Source organism: Amphimedon queenslandica, unplaced genomic scaffold (assembly GCF_000090795.2).
Source record: "Amphimedon queenslandica unplaced genomic scaffold, v1.1 AMPQUscaffold_12970, whole genome shotgun sequence".
Lineage (NCBI taxonomy): Eukaryota > Metazoa > Porifera > Demospongiae > Haplosclerida > Niphatidae > Amphimedon > Amphimedon queenslandica.
The window spans coordinates 1-12791 of NW_003546794.1; positions in this window are offsets into that span (position 1 = coordinate 1).

Here is a 12791-nt window from a genome sequence, read left to right on the forward strand (position 1 = left end):
TTGACACATTAATAATTGGCTCCTAAATTATTAATTACAACAGCTGCAACTGATTTGATTTCAGGTAGTACTTAGTACTGAAGATTAATTGAAGTTGAAATGGGAGAAGACAATGAGGATTATGATCTCCTTTACGACAATGATGTAAATGATTGTATGATATAATTACAATTAAATAAGCTTTATATACATCTTCAAAAGAAGGAAATGAAGTCTCTACCAGGGACTCCGAATCGGCTACCACCGCTAGATGAGACTGCCGATATTTACCACCACACCGTAGAGGAGGAGGTAGAAGACCACCACCTCCCCCACCCATAAGACCACCACTTCCAACACCACCGCCAAGACAGGAAGGCAGGCGTCCCGAGGAAATACCTGCTGACAGAGGAGGTCGTGGTCAACGGCCGGTTGGGCCGCCGGCACCCTGGAGATGAGCTGGAAGAGGGGGTGGAGGTGGTACCGGTAGAGGTGATGGGTCTCATGGTAGAGGTGCCGGGTATGGGTCAGTAAACAGCAGAGGTGGAAGACTGGAAGAGGAAGAGGAGAGCGGAGCAGGCCATGGAATAACAGAGCAACAGGGAGAGAATGGTGGCAGGCCCAGCGGCAGCAGTGTCAGAGTCCCTTTACTACACCATGGCACCAAAGAGGAAGGGGAGGGAGAGGAAGGGGAGGGAGAGGAAGAGGAGGGAGAGGAATGGGAGGGAGAGGAAGGGGAGGGGGAGGAAGAGATGGGGGATGGTGGCAGGGACAAAATAATAGTGTACTTAATCAATTGGACAGACTTTTAGATATTAAAATTTAATAAAACAAGATTGAGAAGGATTCCGAACGATCAACAAAAATACGAAATGAAAATCCTACTCTCGTGACGGAAATTCTACTCTACATTGTACTCTTAATGTTATTATTTAAAAGATATGTATCACCTTACAATGTAAAGTAGAATTTGCGTCACGAGAGTAGGATTTACATTTCGTATTTTTTGTTATCGTTCGGAATCCTACTCAATCTTGTTTTTTAAAATTTTTTTATATTCTTGTTTGTGTTGATTTTTTTAATAATATTTATAATATTTTTTTAGTTACAATTGTGATACTTTGATTTTACACAAAGAATAAGTTTCTTTATTATTGTTGTCATTGTTATGATTTTACAGCATTTATGAGGGACAGCACTGATTGAATTGAATAGATATGGTGAAGCAATATCTGCTATTCTGATGACAAGTGAAATGAATACTATAGTCTTGACGTGAATCCTTGTTCAAGAAGGTCTATCTTCCCAGCAATCCTGTAGCTATTCCTGCAGGTTTCTCCTGTTGTCAAGTTCATATATCATTAGTATTATAACATTAATTAATTGTTTTGTGTTTTTGAAATAAAAATAATTCATTACACACTTGATATATGCAAGATCAATACCTTCTCTAAGCTAGAGACCTCCACTAAGTATTGCAATTTGATTCCAAGCATAGCTAGCCTATCTAGGTAAAAATACTTGCTGTTCCTAGTTCTGAGATCTGCATCTGAGCATGCGCAACCACGCCCAAATTTTTAAAGCACATGCATCTTAATTAACAATATGGCGGCATGAGGTAAGCTGGTTCGATCCAACAGTCACAGTATCACTTCTTCCTTTCTTGGAGAATGATTCTAGGGGACAAGGACTTGCGCATACCCTGTTGGAGTAGAATGGTATAAGAATTAGCCTTCAATCACCAGGTAAGACTAGTATATTGACCGAAAACTGAATTAACAGGACATGATGATGATGATGATGATGATGAAAAAAGGTGGCTGAACAAAACAGCCGGTTTGCAGATTTTTGATTTTTCTCCCAGAAAAGGTCTAGAGCCACGCTAGTGGTACCATTGGAGTCCTCTGTTCAAGATAAGGTCCTCTAAGAAGTCTGGTAAGCATAGGAGCTCGTTTTCCCAGTATAGCAAGGCTGCAAAAGTCGTGGCAGCCATTTTGTTTGGGGGTGAATCCTACTTAGTAACGCTACCGCGTTACTAATAGAACTTATACTTACAAACAACCTGTGAACTATACAGCCTGTAATAATACATGTATCTAACACTTATTTATTCAATAAAATTAATTTTAATAATTATTGTAATATCTTATTCATTCTGTAGTCATGTTCACCAGTTGAGGTGAGTGTGGATGGGTTGACTAGTGGATCATGTGGTCTCCACTATGCAATCTTTCATCGATGATATTCCTTAACTATGCAATCTTATATTCTAGAAAACCTATTATGCATGGTGAGAAAGCATATAAAAAATTTTTGTTACATTTGAACTATTTACTTATTATTATCTTACTTTATTGAAGTGAAAATGACTTGAGCCTAGCCATTTCTGGTACATCTATATAGTTTGAATTGCAGGAAGAAGATCTGTAATACAACTTAGTGCCAGTACAACGGCAGCCATTTTGTTTTGAATACCACACCCACTATGTAACATGGGCGGGCATTACTAAGGCGTGCATTTCTCCAATACAACGTGTATAAAGGAATGAATTGTTGACATACAATCAAATATATATATCGCACGTGGGTGAAAACAATCTTCGGACGACCTGGGGGCTACGCCCCCAGGTCGTAGAAATCAACTAGCTATTCTAAAAAAAATATAGTCTTGATTCTGACTTTTAAAAGGAAGCCTCTAAAGAACTTTACCAAAGAAACTGAACCGCCAAGCAATGCTATTAACAATATTCGGGACTTCAAAAACAAAACTCCTTTAAACGCTATTATGAGAATACGATGGTGTATTAAGTCGAACAAAAAATAAGTTTCGCAGTTTCAATTCTCTGATCTTGAAATGAACAAGAGGTGGCACTAATTAAGGAATATAAATGGCGTCTAAATAAAGGTTATTATGAATGTTATTATGGTCAAATATTGCATTGACTACGTTGTAATTACTCACTACCTGCACCAAATTGTGAAGGAAAGGAATATTATTTTACGAAAATTAATGAAGCATTATATGACAGCCACGAAATTGTTCATGATTTATTGCCATCAAGTATGAAAGGTAGATTTTCAGAACATACCATATGATACTAAATGTAATGCTGTATCAAGTATATTGTTACAATCAGTTTTTAAAAACAGATCCTACAAAGTCAGCTTATCGATACGTTCATCAAATACCATAAGGAAATTAAAGATAAATTGCTTTAGTCATTTTGGTAAGCAATGTGACAAAGGTAGTGAGCATAATTTGTATGAATCAACATATTTGTATCTTAATGATAGTTCTTTTGCTGGTTCATAGTCCAGTTGCAATTCCTGTTCATGCTAATGGCATCTGTTATATAGCAGGGATTGTTAATGTCTCATGAATTGATAGAGTAGAAGAACGTAATAATGATAGTGATTCTGAAGATGACAATTTTGATGATAATAGAATGTATACTAATAAGGGGAAAAGGCACTGTACACTCTAAACAATTATATTGTATACAACACACAAAACAAAGTGTGTTCTCTTGTCGCAATATGCACACCATCTTTAGTGTGCTTTTCACACTTGTGTGTGCAGAACACAGTTATATTGAGTGTGTAAGTCACCCAAAAACTATGAACATGAAATTGTTTGTTTTAAGAATAACTTGACAAAAAGGTTGGTTAAATAAAATTAATCACACTAACTGTCAGGTAAAATGCTACTGTAAAAGTTTTTCACTGAGATTGGTAAGTTATCACATGGAGACTCTAGAAAAAATCTCCGGGAACAAATAGAAATTGTTGCAGCCATTAGGATAATGTACAAAGTAAGATGCTGGTAATGCCAATGCAGGATTGCAATTTAATGGAGCATTACTACTCGACATTCTGCAACTAAGAAGCACTGTCCACAGTCATCAAAATCTCCAGTTGATAATATGTAGGGCTGTGGTTGATTGTTTTCTTGGACAATCCTTTATAAATATCTTATGTACCCTAATTATAAAAACATGTATTTAGTATAAATTAATGCATAGTTTTTTCATTACCTTAGTAAAATACATGAATCAGATTTACACTTTGAGTCAGGTGGCATTACAGGAAGTAAAAGTAAGCTCAATAATTCATTACTACCATTAAAATAAAATAAAAAATTATTGCAGATACAAAAAATTCTTACTGTTATTATGCATATCCTTTAAAGCCCTCCGCAGTCGAAGTGAATGCTGTGACTCCAGAACAGCTTGTTGCAATACTTTAGGAAATAATTCCTTCCAAGATGAGAGAGATTTCTCAATAATTGTGTTGTCATCACATATTCTTTGTAATTCTCTCAATAACTACAGTATTACAAAGAAAGTAATTTTTGAATTATTTTTGGCAGTTTCCTTCCATTGAAATAAAGCAATATTTACTTGTCTCTCATTCTTCAAAAATGGGTATACCTCCAACAGTGCAGATATATGGCAACGATTACTGAGAGTATCTGAATGGCACTTACTGCAAGACAGTCATTAATTCTTCAGCCAACTGCATATGAGGTTTTGATTTCAAATATTCTGTTAACAATGCTTTATTATGCTGAGCAAAGGATTTCTCATCCTCTCCTGCCATTAAATAAAGTTTTTATTAAATTTGAGACTCCGTAAAGTGAGTAAATTACCAAAAGTATTGGGCTTCTTTAAAGCAAGAATTTGTCCAGGACTTCGAACTTTACTAACTATACGTTATTCACATTAATTGTAAATGGCAACTTGAATAAAATTACCTGTAGATGTGTATGACCCTTCCTCACTGTCTTCAGTTTCACTCTTAGATGTTCGTAGCTTTTTTTCTTCTCAATTCCTTGAAACAATTAACCAGAGATTGAATTATCGCCCCCTAAAAATTGAAAATAATTTTAAAATTTAAGTAACAGCCTACTTACAGTAGGTGTCCCAACAGATGGCTTCAAAAAAGCATATTTCTGAACAATAGCATCAGCTACATTTTTGCAATCTTTAGCTGATGGATAGCATTTATAATTCACCATAGACGATGCTACAGTTAAATAGAATTGACTACGAGTTTCTTTTGTCATAACCTTTCTCTTTAAAGCTTTCTCAACATCCCGTCTAAAATGCTAAGTGGCTGCGGCAAAGGTATTACATCATCTTCATATCTTTCAATTTTTCGTCTCATTGTTTCGAAATTATGTCCAACTGGAGAAGCAATGTCACTAAATTCTAATTTAGGTAATGGAGGAGAGCACGAATCTTCGCTTTCAAGATCTGAAAATGCTTGTACTTTTTATTTAGAGGCCTTCCTTCTAAAATCACTTCTTAATGGAGAAACTTGAGAGTCTTCAAACGTCTATACACAAAGGTAACAATAGAAAAGACAGCAAATGAAATTAAAATAATAGTAATTTGGTGGAAGTCTGGTCATTACATATATACCATTTCAATGTTACATGTAGTTTATAGTTTCACATAGGGTGCAACATTTCTAGCAATAATGTAATAAACTTGGTCATTTTTCTATTATTTTTGTTGTTAAAATTGCTCTTATTCTCAATTATAAATTCAACATACCAAAGACTAAAACTATGTTTGATTAAATAATAAAGAAAAAACAAAGATGAATTTCACAAATACCAAATACCCACCAATGCTACTCCCTACCGTACAATACATGATAGCACTATACCATATCATCAGTCGCCTCATCAGTTGCAGTTGGTGTTTCAAGTTTTCAAGTTTAGGTGTCACAACAACTTTCAATTTCTCTTTATTTTGAACTGTTTCACTCTCTCCCAGATCAACATACATTTTCCAGTCATTATCATCAATGCAACGTGCTTCTCGAAGGAAAATTCCTTTCTAAACTCTCTCTTTAGGAATGGAACATCACCTTCAGTGTGAGCAGGACATTGGATGATGTTGTTTCTCTCAAGAAACAACACTAAGACAGACTTCATTACCACTATAGAGACACGAGTCACGAGGCTAAAATGTGTCGTTATTAGATGTGGTATTGTAGGTGTGGTTTACAAATTACAACGTCTAGATGTAAGTGTTGGACCTGTTTTAAGTTTGCTGCTCCCAATTTAAAGGCAGTTGTCCGTCATATTGGTGCTGTATATGGATTTGATCCTAATTTCTTCATTTGTTGTGGGATCAATGGGTGTTCCAGAACTTATACAAATTTCTACTCTTTCAGGCAACATTTTGATTGGAAACACACTTATGATCTTGAGCCCCTTGAAGTTGAAGATGCCTTACTTCATGACGGTAGTGACAGAGCTGTTGATGATGCAGATTATACTGGAGTTAGTGACTGGTATGTTTATGAGTAAATGTGTAGCCGTAAATTCAACTTTAGGGGAGAACACTTGCAAATCTGTAGTACACCTTGTGATATGTACATGTCCATCATGCATACTATATAAGACAAATTGCATGGTATTAAATAATTCCTTGTGTATTTTACATAAATACTACAGTGGCAACGATGCTATTGATATCAAGAATTAAGCAGCTCTTTTTTTGTTGAAAGCAAAAGAAGTTTATCAAATCTCTCTGACTGCTTTGAATGGATTAATTGCTGATGTTGAAATTCTTTTTAATCAATATCTTATGAGCTTACCAAATGCTCCATCAGGTGTTGTTCTATGTCCTTTTGAAGGGTTGGAAACTAAATATTTTCAAAAATACTTCAAGGAGACGTTTGGACTTACTGTGAGTCTCAATGTTAATGCTAGTGGCATTTAATTTTTGTTTTATAGGAACCAGTAGAGAGAAAGTTGGGGTATTTTTCTATAGATTCTTACAGGACATTCAAGAAGTGATGGTTTACTTGGGAATTTTTGTGATAGTAAGAGCTTTAATATGCAGGCCCTATTTTCAAGTGAGCCTCATGCTTTGCAACTAATGATTTACTATGACGATCTTAAATTATGCAACCCATTCGGCACCAAGACTAATGTACACAAAATGGGTAAAACTTCATAGTAGTGCTAAATTTTCAAGGGCCATGTTTCAAAAAAACAAATTTAACCAGTAAATAAGAAATTTGATTGACAAAGTAGATTTATATAATTTATAGCCCTTGAATGTTTTGTACTTTTATGACATCATTTTTGTGTTAATTAAATTATTCATACAGGTGTTTTCTATTATACACTTCCTAATTTAGCTTCAAAATTTTGTTCAAAATTGAGAGCTAATCAACTTTTTGCCATTGCGAAAATGTCTATTATTCTCAAGTATGGTGCTGATATTGCTCTTAAAAAGTTTATGGAAGATTTGGAAGTTCTAGAAAATGTAATGTACAAAATTTTGTAATCAATAATGTCCAAATTGTAGGAAGGATTAAAGCTTGAAAATGTATCCTTTGTAATTCGAAGTACAGTTGTAATTGTATCTGGAGATAACTCAGGATCCACATATATTTGAGGATAAAACGCACCTTCATCAGCATTTCAAAAATGTCGGCACTATATGGCAACAGCTGATGACATGAATACCGAGGTAATTTTAAAGTCTTAATGGAAATGATTTTTTGTAATTTAATTCTCATTCATTCATTCCAAGAACTCGAGACACACATGATCATCACATTAGGAGCATGCAAGGACTCCTCAGCTATCATTCATCTGTAACATGGATTAACAAGAGATTCCTGTTTAAATTTGTCTGTATATTTTCATGTAACAGAAGGACTAGCACCAGATGTTATGCATGATATTTTGGAGGGAGTCGCTCAGTATGAAGTAAAGGAGCTATTGAAGCATTTAATTGGAGACAAATTTATAACAGTTAATGGTACAATTGAAACTTTTCCGTATTGTCACTCTGATGTTAATGAGAAACCTCCTGTTATCTCAAAAAAATGCTTAATTCTTCAGATCATAGTGCAAAAGAGAAAGGTATTATAATAATATTAAATCATATTTTATTTAATTTATAACTCATGCAGCTGCACAAGTGTGGAAATTAGTGAGATTTCTCCCTTTAATAACTGGTCACAAGATTTCAAGCTGTGATTCACATTGGCAAAATTTTTTATTACTTTGCACCATCATTGATTTGGCCCCAGTTTTAAGCTCAGATATGATAAGCTATCTTGCAATGTTAATAGAAGATCATTACCGAGTTCATAAAATTATATTCCTGTGCCATTACTCGTAAATTTCATTACATGGTACATTATCCACTGTGGATTGAGAGGTAAAATAAATATATGTACATAATTTAATAAAATAATTTAGATGTGGACCTTTGATTCATTTTTGGTGCATGCATTATTATGCAAAGCATAACTATTTCAAGAACATTTCCCAGCACATAAAGTGTTTTAAAAACTAGCAGAGTCTTGCTAATGACCAGCAAAGACTTATGTGCCTCTACTTTAATGCAGCAAAGGGACTGGGTCTGTTTAAATCAACACAATGTGGACCAAGTATGTTGTTAACATTAACATATAAAGTTATTGTAATGGTATAGCTCATGAAGTGTCAGTTGAAGGTGTTGCTTATTACTCACATTTAGTGGAACTTCAAAATGCAAATACAGTTACACAGTAAGTTATTACGAATTTTTATTATAAAAAAATAAAATGTATAGAGCTTCATGGCTTGAAGAGAATGGTATGTTGTACAAACCAGGTGGTGTTGTCATACTTTCAATGAAAACTGAGCCTTCTTTCGGTCTGATTAAGAAAATTATTGTGTTACATGATGTATTTCATCTTTTGTGTGAAGAATTGCTTACTCAGTACGTTGACCATCACTTTCATTCATATGAAGTATCTCAAACTCATTCTTATACATTGTGTGAACTTTGAAAACTTCATGATTTTAATGTTTTAGGTTTTTATAAGTGATCAGGTCATTCTTTTGTAAATTAAAAGTATCTTATTCAGCAATATTAATGAGTCATAACATAAGTATAGCAACAAAGTGTCCTGTGTACACCTTATGATCCAATTCACACTTATATAAGTGTCCACTGCACACTTTCTAGTGAAATGATCACACCTAAAATGGGCATTAGAAACTTTATTTTTTACAGTATACAGACTGGTGCAAGCCTTTATTAGCAAGTGACGTTCTGTCATTAAAGATAGACAATAATTGTTTTGATCAACACATTAAAGACTTGAGGAAGCATTTAGCTGCATACGATAATTGTCCTAATAACCATTATAATATAACAACATTATTTCGTGTCCACACACACACACCATTATATTACTGATGCAATAATAAAATTCACCTACACAGGTGTACATGTATACACAAAGCAAATATTTATAATAATGACTTATTATCAATAATTTTATTATTATTTATAAGAGTAATGACGTTATTATTAGTAATAATAATTGAGAATGATAACATTAACAAGGAGGTCCTCTTCATGATTATCTTTTTTCAAGGCTATGAGAATAGGAAACACTACATTATATATAGTGATTTGTTACATATAATAACAACCATCTTACATTTTAATGCTGCCGTCAATGTTGTGCGCATTACATTTACGTTAATGCTTGCCAGCTGATGTTGCGCATAATGCTGTCATCAATGCTGTGTGCATTATTAAGTTAATGCTTGCCGGCTGATGTAAAGGTAATTACTTGTCACTAGAACTACAAGTGGTGCGAAAGAGTGAGGTCAGTTTTTGAATAACACTCAAAGGGTGAAGTGGATGCTCTTTTCTTTGAGCACTGGTATCTTGTGAGTGGTTTGTAATGTATGTTTGTGACAAACATACGGTATATCATGCATGCACATGTTTTGTGTACCATATTGTACATGTCATGGATTATTGATGCATATGTTGTACTTAGTGTTTGATGATTATCATGCAAGAATATTGTCCATTTATAGCTTGATGTTCACACATATGTACTATAATGGAGTTACAAGGAATACAATGGTTGATGCGATTCGTAATAAAGTTTGTTCACCATTACTGTTTGTACTATTGTTATTCTTAGCCTGTATGTTTACATTGCTGGCATTTGATGTGTTGCCATTACTGTGCTTAACAAGTAATTGCAGTTGGAAAGGATTTTATGATTCAGCAATATTTTGATTGCTTTATATTGGAATGTCCAATATACTTAAAGGCTATTTTGGATTTTTCTTGTAACCAAATTGATATCTTTATTGAATGTAAATTAATGTTTTGTTATTGGTCATTGATCAGTTGTTGTATTACACTGCAGGAGGTGCCTGCATAGGTTTTTGATTATTGTAGGCCACGCAATGGAATTTGGAGTAATACTGAATATTGTGAGATTTAAAAGGGTCTCGTGAATTTTGTTGTAGGGTATGATTCAAAGTGACACATTGTGTATTCATGTGATGGTTATGTCATTATTATCATGGCCACAGTAAGTACTCTCACTATACGTTATTTTTTGCCAGCGCATCTTTTGTTGATGATTTAGTTCATTGTAATTTTATGTGTATGCATATTCTCTTCAGAAACAACAATTGTTTGCAATTGGAAAGTACTCATGTATTCTATTCAAATGCATTTGCACAAGGCAAGTTACATAAAAAACCTTAATTCAGGATAGTATTACTAAGTAAATTGAAAGATCTGTCTTTTTTATTAGTTTATGAATGACGGCACTGTGCAGTTTCATTTATGTAATATGTCCATCATAATGGCTCTTTAGGTATTATTCTTTTCCTCAATCATGCATTATGATATTGTGTATTTTTTCTAGAAAGAGTGATAGAAACTGAAGCATTCGAGCATTTATGTCTTATCAAATACTGGGAATTGCTATTGTATTTTCATCTTGGCTTTACGCTGATGCATTTTTCATAGACATTGCTATTAGTAACGACCTGGGGTGAAGCCCCCAGGTCATTTCTATCATTGACTTCATCATCGCACCATCTTTATTCATTTATTTGTATGTCCACACATACATTTCTTCTATTAATTTATTGACTGGAATAATGACCATTATAGATGACCTTCAAAAGAATGAGTGCAACATGGGCTGCATGGCCATAGACATGCAAATGTGAATGAGCTCTAAAATAATATTAATATACTATGTTTTACAGATAAATCTAACCAGCTCAGTATAATCCAGCGATTAGGCAACTCCTATAAAAAGTTTCAAGATTTGCCAGAGTGAAGTGGTGGCAAGGGCCTTAGTCAATAGTCATTAGTCAGGCGTGGCCTTGTGTAGTTAGGCGCTTGGGCTAGGCCTAGGGGGTGTGTGTGCCTAGCCTACTTTAATCATGTGATCCACATGTATTTCATATCCATAGCAACTACAATAAAATGAAAAAATTATAGCTGTATTATTATTATTGCAAAACATGTTTTTTAATAATAAACAATTATTATATTTCAGAAAAGAAGACTTCAATGAGTCAATGAGCTTTCATTAGACCATATTCGTACTATTCCATTAAAATTAATGAGTAACATCTTGTATTAATGACTAAAAAAGAGAAACATGTAACATTTCAACAGTGATAATGCTAAAAAAAGGGAGAGATAATAATAATAATAATAATAATAATAAATAAATTTTCATTTTTCATTATTTTTATTAGAGAGGTGTGACCAGGTGGGTTTAATTAAGTGGCCTTGCCTTCCAATTGCAACGTTGGCATAAAATGGCTTTATATGACTATGTGACAGAAGAAGCTTACGTTTTTTTCTTTTTACGAGTGACTTATGTATAGGTTATACACCGAGGTAGAGGTATCTATGGTATTTATTAACCGAGCGACGCAGTCGCGAGGTTAATAAATACCATAAAAACCGATACCGAGGTGTATAACCAACTTCTACCATGACACTTGAAAAACAACTACCAGCTGCTGATAATAAGACCACAGTTGACATACATACAACATATCTAACAGGCTAGGCGAGTAAAGAATCAACCAAACTTGACAAATGGACTGATAAGAGCATAAGTGTAGAGTACCAAACTGCCAATCAATTAATTATTTAACGAGATAGGTTTATATTTTTACGAGCTAGGTTAATATGAAAAATAATTGACCTCCAATAATGCAATCTGATTGGTCAATCACAAGGGGGCATGGTAGAAGACAAGTAATATGGCACAATACTGCTGCCTAGATATCTTTAAATGATTTGAGAGAGTCTAGTACTGCTAGCCTGCTACATTTCCGCGTCAACCCTTCACAAAGTTGGAAGGCTAGGAAGAAGTTTGGAACATAAGTCAATACCAAGTAAGAATTGAGAAATTCTACACATATTAATAGTCTACTTGAAAATGGTTTTATTTATCTCGAAAATGTCAGTACAATTGCTGTATTTTTTTAAATTTTCTCCCTTACTTTGTGAGCTTCTCCCTAGCTCTGCTCTTTAAACATTTTTAGCTGATAAATGAAGGCTTGGACTAGCTGTGGAGAAAGATCTGAGTCTAGAAGACTCAGTTTTTCTATTAAAATGTTTTTAAAAAATCTCAGTAAGATATGCAGGACAACCCAAGTACTTAATACTCGCCTACGCGGCGAGTCCAACGATTACACAGTTTCCTCTTGTTGTAGTTAACATGATGATCCATCAGGCTCACATTGGGATAATTAAAATAATTATGTAATAACAAGATGTTAATTATTCCAATACGCACCAACTAGAGTTGATATAAATCTATCACAAGTGCGCATGCGCATTAAGGAGTAGCTGACCAGCTGCAGTTCACTACATTCTTGACATTGTCTCTGTATTAGTGTTTTGCATTTTCTTGGTATTCCTACTAGGAAGCCAGACTTTTAGACTGAATAATTACATTAGTTTTTGTGCAGAAAAGATGTTCTTCTATGCTGG